Source organism: Octopus sinensis, linkage group LG8, assembly GCF_006345805.1.
Source record: "Octopus sinensis linkage group LG8, ASM634580v1, whole genome shotgun sequence".
NCBI lineage: Eukaryota > Metazoa > Mollusca > Cephalopoda > Octopoda > Octopodidae > Octopus > Octopus sinensis.
The window spans coordinates 86,593,153-86,606,114 of record NC_043004.1 but is presented as its reverse complement, the minus strand read 5'-3'; the positions used below and the strand labels follow the sequence as shown (position 1 = coordinate 86,606,114).

Genomic DNA, 12,962 nt, shown 5'->3' with positions numbered 1-12,962 from the left:
AAACCATCCAACTCATGCCAGCATGGACAATGGACGTTAAATGATGATGATGATGATAATGATTCCAGACTTCATTTGGAACCAGACTTAACAACAATTTCATCTTTGGTACACTTTTTCTGAGCAAAATCACCACTGTGCATTTTAGCCATTACTAACAGACAGCAAACATCAGGCCAGATGCAGAAGACAGTAGTCGGAGCAGCAGCTGACCAGAGAGCTGTCATAATAAAAACAATAGATGGATGGCAACAGCAACACACAATGACCAACTAACATCTTGACAACTACTACTCTCATGCTTAGTCCAAAAACAACCAGCTCCTAACTATCTCGGTGTCTGTCATTTGTAGTAAGGACAACATTTTCGGTTTATAATAAAAATAGGTATTTTTAAAATCAGAAATCTCAAACATATTTCAGTGTTCTTCATTGTACCAGGCACATGGTCATAGAATATCTGCCTCAACAAATTCCATCTGAATCATGCAAGCAGAGTAAAACAGGAGATAAAACGATGATGATATTCACGATGAGGATGATGGCCAAGTTAAAAGACCATCATTACTGGTATTTGGTTAAATCCTTTTTGTTCTCTTGTTTCATTTGGCATGTGTAAAAAGATTTGAGCGAGGTTGTTGCCAGTACCACCAGACTAGCTCTTGTGATGGTGGCACGTAAAAGCACCCACTACACTCTCGGGGTGGTTGGCGTTAGGAAGGGCATCCAGCTGTAGAAACTCTGCCAGATCAATATTGGAGCCTGGTGCAGCCGTCTGGTTCGCCAGCCCTCAGTCAAACTGTCCAACCCATGCTAGCATGGAAAGCAGACGTTAAACGATGATGATGATAGAATATTTGACCATTCTACAACAGAGATGGGGAACTTTTATAGCTTAACATGTTAAAATTATAATTTCTTTAACAATCACATTATTGAAGTGTCAGTTATCCTGCATCTTTTATTTGTTTCAGCCATTGGACTGTGGCCATGTTGGGGCATCACCTTGAAAATGTCAAACAAATTGACCCCAGTACATTTTTCTAAAAGCCTGGTACTTATTCTATTGGTCTATTTTGCCAAAATGTGAAGTTACAGGGGATATAAACAATCCTACACTGGTTATCAAGTGTGTGTGTGTGTGGTGGGGTGCAAACTCAAACACATACACACACACATACACACTCGTACACACGCATACACACACATTATGGGCTTCTACATAGTATACATCTAGCAAATACCCTCACAAGGTACTGGTCGGCCTTGGGCTATAATAGAAGACACTTGCTCAGGGTGTGACAAGTGGCACTGAAACTTGAAACCTCACAGTTGCCAAGTGTGAGCTTCTTCACCTTACAGTCATGTCTTTAACTTTAGGTAAATGCTTCTAAAGTCTTTTATAATATATTTCTTTACTGCCCACAAGGGGTTAAACATAGAGGTGACAAACAAGGACAGACAAACGGATTAAGTCGATTACATCGACCTCAGTGCGTAACTGGTACTTAATGTATTGACCCCGAAAGGATGAAAGGCAAAGTCGATCTCGGCGGGATTTGAACTCAGAACGTAACGGCAGACGAAATACGGCTACGCATTTCGTCCGGCGTGCTAACGGTTCTGCCAGCTAGATGTTATGAAAGCCGTTTTTGTTTCACTAAAATCCTTTTGGCGTATTACTGCCAACAAGCTTTGTTCACAAAAACTGTCTTACAAAGCACAAAATCTGAAGTTTTGTTTAAAAAGCCGTCAGTATTTATAGTAAAAATAGATTTAAAAGAAAAAATACTACACCTCATAATATAATAAAAAGGTCTATATACAGCTTCATAGGAGCAGGCATGGCTGTGTAATTAGGAAGCTTGGCAACCACATGGTTTTAGATTCAGTCTCAATGCACGTCACCTTGGTCTACTATAGGCCTGAGTTAACCAAGGCCTTGTGAGTGAATTTGGTAGACATATTACTGTATATGTGTAAGCCTGTGTGTTTGTTCTCCACCACCAACTGACAACTGGTGTTGGCTTGTTTATGCCCCTATAACTTAGCGGTTCGGCAATAGGCATCAATAGAATAAGTGCCAGACTTTAAAAATAAGTACTAAAAACAATTTGTTTAACTAAATCCTTAAGTTGGTGCCCCAGCTCGGTCGCATTCTAATGACTCAAAAAGCAAAAGAAAGGTAACAAAATCAATGAGTTTAACACGAAGTAGGATGAAAAATCAAAGAAAATTTATAATCCAACGCAAAAAAATTCTGGAGATGCCGGGGATCGAACCCGGGGCCTTTCGCATGCAAAGCGAACGCTCTACCACTGAGCTACATCCCCCGATTGAAAATAGGTTTCTTATTTTAGCTTATTATTCTTAACATTGCTAAATGCTTTTCAAAATTTCTGCTGTATAATATCAATATTTTTACTGATTACAACATCTATAATTGATATTCGAAAAATTTAAATAAATGTTTCTCGCCACATTCTTGATTTTTTTCTATTACACACCCACTATTTAAGGTAGTAGCTGCTGAGAAAACTAGATTATCGATAATCGATAAAAAGAAAAGAGCTAGTGCATCTATACATAATTTTAATACGTAGCCACATGTTTGTATAAAATGTAACGTCTTCGTATTTGTATGTTGTCAACCGAATATTATAAAATGGACTATTCCAAGCTTCGTCCGTTTTAATTCCTAATTCACGAAGCAAAATGATCTTTTACTCGAGAAAAGTTTTTAAAATCAATTTTTTCCTCTTTTTTTTTAGAAAAGCAGAAGCAAAAGGAAACCTATCAAATTTACTACTGTAAATTATTTGGGAGTTTGCATGTGTCTAAATCAAGTACGAAAAATTAATTGCCAAAAATTATTTACGGAAGGGTGTTCGTGCCATAATTCGGTATGCAACACCTTGACAGTAATTAGGTAGAAATATAGGCCATACCAGAGAACGATGTAGAAACATACGGAAAACAGGGGAAAATACGTACAAAGGGCGTGAACACGTTTATCCTTTATTAGTTATCAACTAAAAATCATCACAATTTCGATGCCTTATCGATAATATTGTTCAATTTGACGGCGTCAGCAGCAAAATGTTGCTGGGGGTTTAAATGAGCGACCATGAAGGACAGTAAGATAAGTGAAAAGAAAAAAAAGGCGGGGTCTCTAGATTGAACGATGAAAAGAACGAATTATGACGAAACTATATAAAACGAAAAGGCAAGAATTAACGAAAAAATATATAATAAACGACACGCACATCCCTATACAGACATATCCATCTGTTTGTGATGCTCTTTATAGGATAACTACGCTAGATTTGTGTGTGTGCGCACCGTTCAGTTTGGCTCTAATTATTGAGTCTTAGGTTTTCGTTGGCGTGCTGCCTCTATTGAACATTTTGTTATGTGTTGCAACGTTGCGATCAAAATAACATTTTTATTTTGACGTTTATTTGCTGAGCTTTGCATACCATTAGCGACCCTGTTCACATCGAAACTAAATATGTTTACTAAACAAATAGATATCACTCCATATAGACATTTATTAAAAAAACATTCTAGTTGGTAATATTTAGATAGTCACGCCCCCAAATTATATTTTGTATCAAGTAAAAATAGGATGAAAACGGGGTAATTAAAACTGGGAGCAACAGTAATGATAAATGTCAAAATCTGACTTGGTTTTCTTGAATTACCGAAAGGAAAAAGCGATTGCTTCAAAATCGACAAATTATGCACCCCTCTAATTTTTTATTTTTGATTCCCCGCCACCCATAATTTTACATACTTTGTGTGTGATACAATCATATTCTTCTCTCGTATAAAGCTCGATAATTAATGTCATCTCTTGAATGTAAAAGTCTGAATTATGCATTCAGTTTTCGTTTCGGTAATGTAGAAAAGTCGAGTCTGATTTTCATACATCCCTATTACTGAAATCATCTACTTTCATTATGCTGCTTTTCTTTTCAACTTTAAACTTTATTCTCCAAGCTACTCACGTAATAATTGTAAAATCATATCTATTTGATTACAAAGAACAAATTATGACTGACAACAAACAATAATTAATCACTTGAGGAAACTCTGCCTGAAAAATGTTATGCGCGCATTATTTTCCACACAACTCTTGGCGAGTTGTTTTCATTTCGATTCCCAGTTGTAAAAGTTTCACATCTTCAACATTGCTATTGCTACTGAGAATATCGTAAATCTTATACAAATTTATTTATCCCACCCCGGTTCCTTATTTCTTCGTCAAAACAAGAACTAAATTTGGTAATTTGTGGGTTTATCCCATACACTATACAGTTGCCATCCATTCAAGAGGTTCTTCCAAATGGATGTGTTCTACAGATCAAGGATTTTATTTGGTTCCTTGACATTTTCACAACTTTAATTGTTGATTTATCTTATCTAACGTTTTCCTAAAAAGGTATGCTAATTCGCCCCCAGGGGTAGCATAAACGAACATGAAATTCCGATATTCTCGGTTGTCATACCATGAGTTGGCTTTATCTGTCTTTTTGGTTCTTTCTTTGCTATTCCACAATTTACTCTTGTTTCGCCGGGAGATCCCATTCTCTATTATGGTCTTGAACTTACCCTTGAATCCTTTGTATACTCTGATCCCATCTGTTTGGCTGTACTCAGATAACTGGATACGATAGATATGAAGTGTTGTATGTGTCTTTCTAATTCCGTTGGGTCGCACATGCATGATACGTTTCTCATCAGCTTTAACAAGTCCGCTTTTAGGATATTGAACTTGATATTATCTGCAAGAGCTGCGTTCACGTAGACGTATTTAGAGGCCATGGGTTTGGTATAGTGGGAATGAAGGATCTGGACCTTGTTGCTCCTGGTTTCCAGCCAGAGTTGTGTGTCTAAAATCGATTGTCTGTTGTTAGGGTCTTTGCTAAGGAAATTTGTTGTTACTTAAATATTCAAGTGGATGGAGTTAGCTACATGCTGGATGCCCTTCATAAAGTTAGCTTCTAGTTCATTGAAAAGCACCACTGTCTTGCAGGGGTGTTTTTCCACTATGTTGATACCATCCACAAAACGGGAGCACATGTTTAGGGTTATGGAGCTCTCTGCTAAGCATTCTTTGAGGTCTTCTGTCCCACAATAGCATACTGACACCGATGGCTGCACCCTCTTTTTGGGCTCATATCTTGTCATTAAACTTGAACACGTGGCCCTTTCATGTAACTTTGGTACTCACACCTACCGCATGTGCAACCATTTTTCTTATGTGATTGTAGTTATCGTGGGTTCGTATGGCTCTGGTCCACCAGTTCCATCTTCTCCATGTCGCTCTCACTGATCATCTCAACAGCTAAATCAACATCAGTGGATGAATGTAGAGACACCACATCCATACTGCCTATTATGCATCCTGTTGCGTCGCAGGTGGGGTTCCATTTGTTGATTCTGTGGCGTTCTTGATGGTCTTGCCACTGGATCAGTGGTCGCTTTTTTATCCTTGCGGAGTCTATACAGCGCTGGGACATCGTTATTTGCAACTTGAAAGTTGTTGGTCGTGCGTTTCTTTAGTCCTATGAGGTTTGATCACATCATGATGTGAGCATGGAGAATCTTTTCCCTCTCTACATGTGCTTGTATTGTTATTTCTCTCAAGTTGGTGTTGTGAGGTTGCACTGCCTGAATGTTGTTTGGCAGGCTGGCTATCGACATTTTCTTCTTCTCTCCCAGTGGTTCCCAACCTGTGGTCCGCAAAAGTAGTACAGGGTGTCTGTGAACATGTTAAGCTGACAAGACTATTCAATATACTGGGGTCCGTAGGAAAACTCATTTAAATAAAAGGGGTCCTTGGTAGTGAAAAGGTTGGGAACCACAGCTCTAGCTCATCATTTCTCTCACTACTATCTCTCTGGTTCTCTCTATTATTGTTCCTGTTGTTGTTAGTGTTGGTTTGCATATTTTCATAGTTGTCTTTGTTGTTGTTGTTCTTGTTGCTATCCTCACTGCTATCACTATTCTTAAAACCATTGTTATCATTAGCGAGCCGGTAGAATTGTTAGTACGCCAGGCAGAATGCTAAGTAGCATTTCGTCAGTCCTTACATTCTGAGTTCAAATTCCACCGAGGTCGACTTTGCCCTTCATCCCTTCGGATGAGCGCTAGGGTCGATGTAATCGACTCGTCCCCGTCCCACAAAATTGCTGCTCTGGTGACAAAATTTGAAGCCATGATTATCATTAATAATATTAGTTAGGTTGCACCCATGGAAAGCTTAAAATTTAGTATGTTGAAGTAATTGTTCGAAATGGTTATATAATGGGACATTATTTTGTCTTTCTGTGTTCGTTGTCCTCTGTAGTGTGATGGAGGAAAAAGAAGCAAATGGGAGAAGGGAATACAGAGACCTTACCTGTTGACCTAGGCGGGATGAGCAATCACTCTCAAGAAATAAACACGTCCTCGCACGCTACTGTCTCTCATCGAACTCCCCGCACGTGCTTCCGGCCCACGCATGCCCCATGGCTGTTCAGCCGGCCCCTGCAGTCTTCACTTCCGTCTACCTCATCTGCAATCCTCTTCACCAACACCACATAGCTCATCACAGCCCATAACGCCCCCCCCCCCCCCCGATCTACAGAACATTCAACCGGCTTTCCCACTCACTCCTCGCTCCCGAACTCACACCTTAACTGGTTTCATAATCAACCAACCAGGGAGGAGGGTGCCACTCCCTCTGTGGTTGCCGTGCGACCTCGGGACTGGCCTGAGTTCCTGGCATGCTGCTGCTGGCTTCATCATCATATCTACTGATGCTGTCTTCCTCTTCTTGCCTACTGTTTCTGTCTTCATCTTCTTGCCCATTGCTGCTGATTCCATCCTCTGAGGCATGAACAATCTTCCGTACATCCAAAACGTGGCGTGGCATACCATCGACAGAGATGTTCTTCAAATTGATGGAGGTTATTGTTCCCTTTCCTCATCGTGATGTACACCGTGCGTTTGGGGGTTTTACCCAAACTTCTTCTCCGACCTGCACGAAGGTGTGCTCTTCCTCTGCCCCGGATCACATGGATGCCACCACTTGTACCTGAATATTGCTCTGTGTGGCACCGACTCCTCAACCTGTCCTGAGCCGGGTGGCATATTGTACCAAAATACAGCCTCAATTGGTGAAATATGGCCCCTCTCTGCCATGATCCTGAAGGTACGATGATGCCTTTCCACCACCCCATTTCCACTTGGCCGAAGAAGCAGTTGACTTGCCACCCATCAAGCATTTCTTTCAGCTCTTCCAAGCGAAATGCAGTGCCATTATCCAGAAGCAGTTCATCCACGGGGCCTCGTTCCAGGAATATCTCATTTAATACTTTCACGATTTCCTCTGAGGGGCAGCACTTCCATAACACTACATTACCAGTTGCAGATTCGCCAGTGGAGCAGTCCTTCCATAAAACTATAGCAACAGTCGCAGATTTCGTCACAGGGGCAGCAGTTCCATAAAAGTACAGCAACGGTCACAGATTTTGCCACAGGGCTGGCAGTTCCATAACACTACTAGTGATGGCCTCACATTTTGCCACTGGAGCTGTCACTTCATAGCAATACGGGTAACTGTATCAAATTTTGCCACAGGAATAGCAACTTCAGAACAGTCCTAGTAATAGTTTCTAATTTCCGCACAAGGGCAGCAATTTTCAAAATTGTAAATAACACTGACATCTCATTTTAACAGATTTATTTACCAAAATTACATAAAAATATCTTCAAATACTAAAGTGTAAATTTATTCAATAAAATCACCTTTGGGCTTGAACCACGGCCTCCAGATGACTTCAGAATTTCCTGCAACTCTTCTGGACAGTCTCCTTACTTAAGTTGGTCAATGGTGCCATAATCATTGCCTTCAGTTCATCTTTGGTATAAAAGGATGTTTGTTGGTCTCTCACTCAACTGTGTCCCACACATAATAATCAAGGTGGTTGCAATCTGGGGAGTTAGGTGGCCAGATGTTAGGGGTGATGTGGTCACAGAAATTGGCTGATAGCCATGACTGGGTTCTCCTGCTTGTGTGGTGTGGTGCAGAATCCTGTTCTTAGACATAGGGTCTTCCAGCAGCCACCCTCTTGATCTAGGGCAGCACTACCTCCTTCAGGCATTTGATGTAGGCCTCCATATTGAATGTCCCATAACTTAATGGTTTGGCAAAAGAGACTGATATAATAAGTACTTGGCTTACAAAGAAGAAGTCTCAGGTTTGATTTGTTCACTTAAAGGTGGTGCTCCAGCATGGCTGCAGTCAAACGACTGAAAGAAATAAAAAAAATAAGTGAATAGATACTCTTTCTTTTTTCTCTTTTTATTTGTTTCAGCCATTTGACTGTGGCCATGCTGGAGCACTGCCTTTAGTAGAGCAAATCGATCATGGACTTATTCTTTGTAAGCCTAATACTTATTCTATCGGTGTCTTTTGCCAAACCGCTAAGTTACAGGAACGTAAACATACTAGCATTGGTTGTCAAACGATGTCGGGGGGACAAACACATACACACATGTACATATATATATACATACCGACACGGGGGCCAGACAGAGCTGGCAAACGGCCACGAAATGGATGGTGCTTTTATGTGTCACTGGCACGGGGGCCAGGCGAGGCTGGTGTCCGTTGCCAGCCTTGCCTGGCCCCTGTGCCGGTGACACGTAAAAGCACCATCCATTTCGTGGCCGTTTGCCAGCTCTGTCTGGCCCCTGTGTCGGTGGCACGTAAAAGCACCATCCGTTCGTGTCCGTTGCCAGCCTCGCCTGGCCCCCATGCTGGTGACACGTAAAAGCACCATCCGTTCGTGGCCGTTTGCCAGCTCTGTCTGGCACCTGTGCGGGTGGCACATAAAAAGCACCCACTACACTCATGGAGTGGTTGGCGTTAGGAAGGGCATCCAGCCGTAGAAACACTGCCAGATCTGACTGGGCCTGATGAAGCCTTCCAGCTTCACAGACCCCAGTTGAACCGTCCAACCCATGCTAGCATGGAAAACGGACGCTAAATGATGATGATGATGATGATGACATATATACGACGAGCTTCCTTCAGTTTCCATCTACCAAATCCACTCACAAGGCCTTGGTCGGCCTGAGGCTATAGTAGAAGACACTTGCCCAAGGTGCCACGCAGTGGGACTGAACCCGGAACCATGTGGTTGGTAAGCAAGCTACTTACCACACAGCCACGAAAATGATTGATAAGTTATCTGGACATAGCAAAACAAGTCAGAAAGAAAAGTTAAGCGTAATTTATCACATGTGTTACTGGAACACAGAAAACAGCAGGGAAACAGAAAATGTTGAAAAGAATGAGAAGCATTGGAACTGAGATGTAGGAAGTGACGGAAGGTGATGGGGGGACAGAAAATGTTTTGTTCTAATTTCTAACAGGATCCTTTGCAACGTCAATGACAGTTGTGAAGATCTGTCAATAAATCTTAGGATATTATTGATTGGTTCACATGATGGATGTGAATATTTATAGTTCAACACCAGCAACTGCAACTTTTATGACTCAGTGGTTAGAGCATTGGGCTCACAATCATGATGTGGTGAGTTCGATTCTTGGATGGGGCTGTGTATTGCTCCAGTTCATTCATCAGCTGTAGAAATGAGTCGTGATGTCATCGGTGCTAAGCTGTATCAATTTTTGCCTATTCCTTGGATAACATCGATGACATGGAGATGGGAGACTGACATGCATGGGTGACTGCTGGTCTTCCATAAACAATTTTACTTGGACATGTGCCCCAGAGGGGAACATTCTAGGTGCAATCCCATGGTCATTCAGACTGAAGGGGATCCTTATATAGATATACACACACATATATTATCTGGTACTTATTCTGTCAGCCTCTTTTACTGTACTGTAAAGTTATGGGGATGTAAACAAACCATCACCAGTTGTCAAGCAGAGAGGAAGACAAATACAAACACATACAATTATCTCTATCTGCCTCTTTATATATATATATATTAGAATAAATGAGGTACTCAGAAATCTGGATGGTTTTATATTTACTGATTTTTATTAATATGTCACATGTTTTTATAAATCATATATTAGCACTTGCATCTACTCTAGTGGAATCTTCAGAATCATATATATATATATATATATTAGGTCATCAAGTATGAAATTTGTCATAAGGTATATGGTAAACTTTGACAGGTGCTCATTTTGCACCATTATTATATTTTGACAATTTTTATCTTTTGTTAGAAAGCTGACACATCTATTTCTTTATTCTAACTCATTTTGTGTTTTATAAAGTATTTATACATCGTTTTTTGCTATTTTTGTTTAGAGATGGATAAGCCAGAAATTCGTACAGTTTTGAAATATGAGTTCTTTCTTGGAAATATAGCATCACAGACAGCTCGGAAAGTTAATGGAGTATTTCATTCTAATGTTATTACACAGCAGACAGTACCAAATTGGTTTGCAAAATTTCGTTCTGGTAACTTTGACCTCACAAATGAGCAATGCGGTTGACCAGAAACAAAGGTGGATAATGACAAACTGAAAGACACCATTGAGTCAGACCCATCTTAAAGTTCCCGTGAATTATAGTTGTTGTTTGGTGTTAGCAACCAAACAATATTGACTCACCTAGTTCAAATCAGTAAAAGGAAAATGTTGGATAAGTGGGTTCCACATGAACTCAATGAAATTCAGAAACAGCAATGTTTGGGAACCTGCATTATGCTACTTTCTTGTCACAAAAATGAAACATTTTTGAATTGAATTGTGACATGTGATGAGAAATGGATCCAATACAACAACCGTAAATGTTCAGCACAATGGTTGGACTAAGATGAGCCACCAAAACACAGTCCAAAAAGCAAAATTCATCAAAAGAAGCTGATGGTGTGTGCTTGGTGGTCTGGCACAGGTGTGAGCCATTACAGTAATCCTGGCTCATCAATCACGGCCAAAGTATATTGCAGCCAACTGCACCAAATGGTGCAGAAACTTACAAAAAAACAGCCTAGATTAGTCAACAGATCTTCTATTTTATTGCAAGACAACACCAGGTCACACATCGCAAAAATGACATTGGCGATACTACAGGAGTTGCTGTTAGAAGTTCTCCATCATCCACCATACTCACCTGGTGTGTAGAATGTGTGAGAAGTTTTCTTGTTAAGTGTGGGTGGGACATACAGTGCTTCTAGAACTCAATTTTGCTGATGTGGGCAGGTCTTTAGAACTTTATATCGACAGACATCTTGGTCCATTGTCATTTTCTCCATGAGGCACGACATCCTGAGATCGATCCTTACCACTTCATCCCACGTCTTTCTGGGTCTCCCTTTTCCATGGGCACCATCCACTTTCAGTAACTAGCAATTCTTTAAGCAGCTGTCCTCATTCATATCCATCACATGTCCAATAGTCTTCTCTCTTGCATGCTACATTTGATGTCCAACTTTTCTTTCAATATATTTGTACTTTGCTGTACCTGTGTACTGATGTTGCATATTCAATGGACCATACTACCTTCATTACTCTTCAGTTTATGCATGTCTCCAGCATTCAGAGCCCATGTCTCACTACCATGGAGTATAGCTGTTCACACACAAGCATCATATAGTCTACCTTTCACTCTGAGAGAGAGTCCTTTTATTGCCAACAGAGGTAATAGCTCCACCCAATTCTTATTCTAGAAACAATACTTTCAGAACATCCTCCACCATTGGTAATTTGCTCACCTATGTAACAGAAACAATCTACAACATCAAGAGAACCTCCTGAGAATCTAAGTCCTGTATGATCTTAGTTCTTATTGTTCTTGTACATCTGCCACATACAAAGATGACTTTATCTGTTAATCTACCTGTGATTCCACTGCACCTCTTATGTGTCCATAGTTTATACTGGGTGCAATGAATGGAATTTCTTCCAACTCCTTTCCTACATATTGAGCAGGGCCATTTACCTGACAGAGAGTTTTATCTTCTTTCTTACTAGAAATTAACGAAGTGAAATAGCGAGTCTGTGTAACATTTATCTAGGATTAAGTGACAATGAAATAAGTACAACAAAACATATTACAGGTATCATAAAGCCATTAATATAATTGAAGACACAACTAAACTCTGAGAGTACATTGTTAGTTTAGTAATCTATATACATTTGTGATATGATTGATAAACTGTTGTTTAAGGTAACAAAGTTGGAGGTAGATGATTTAATAAGAGTTGACAGAAAGGCAAAGAAAATTAATTATACCAATTAGGATGCTTCATGAAGAAAATAAAGAAAAACAAAAAATACATTACTGACATGCTTTGTTGCTTAGTAAATTGTTTTATTGTTTTATCGTTGTGTATTATTTATTATGGTTTAAAGAATGTAATATTCTAATAAGTGAATACATGTATCGTAGTTAAGTTAGCTAACATATTTAATGCAGGGTGTATCAAAAAAGAGCTAACTAGAAATAACTAAAGTTGTACAAAACAATGTTGAGTAAGATACATGTGTATACAATCATATTTATCATACTCATGTATACTTGGACATGGAAAGACTTTTTGCTGAAGAAATAGTCTCAGGAAGAAATTTTCTTTTCATCACACCATCACAATTGTCATCGTCATTTAATGTCCACTTTCCATGCTGGCATGGTTTAGACAGTTTGACAGGATCTGGCCAGCCAGAAGGTTTCACCAGGCTCTAATCATCGGTTTTGGCATGGTTTCTACAGCTGTATGTCCTTCCTAATGCCAACAACTTATAGAGTGCACTTGATGCCTTTTATGTGGCACCAGCACAGGTCCGTTTTTTGTAGCCCCATCATGAGGCGTTTTTTTTTTCATGATGACTGGCATCCGTGCTAGTGGAGCGCCAAGAGCACCATCCGAGCATGATCGTTGCCAGAGTAGCAACTCCTGCATTTGACATAAGTTGAAAACTA

The 12,962-nt window shown here is 40.0% G+C and overlaps 1 protein-coding gene and 1 non-coding gene across 2 annotated transcripts in view; both read right to left on the bottom strand.

Moving 5' to 3' along the window:
- LOC115214870 overlaps positions 1-6,472 on the bottom strand; it is a 38,515-nt gene extending 32,043 nt beyond the window's left edge. The window contains exon 1 of the mRNA XM_036505535.1: positions 6,407-6,472. The gene's annotated coding sequence lies outside the window, so the exon portion shown is untranslated. The remainder of the gene's footprint in view (positions 1-6,406) is intronic.
- On the bottom strand, positions 2,262-2,333 carry Trnaa-ugc. The gene has a single exon. It is a non-coding gene; the product is annotated as a tRNA-Ala (tRNA).
- Positions 6,473-12,962: the final 6,490 nt, after the last annotated feature.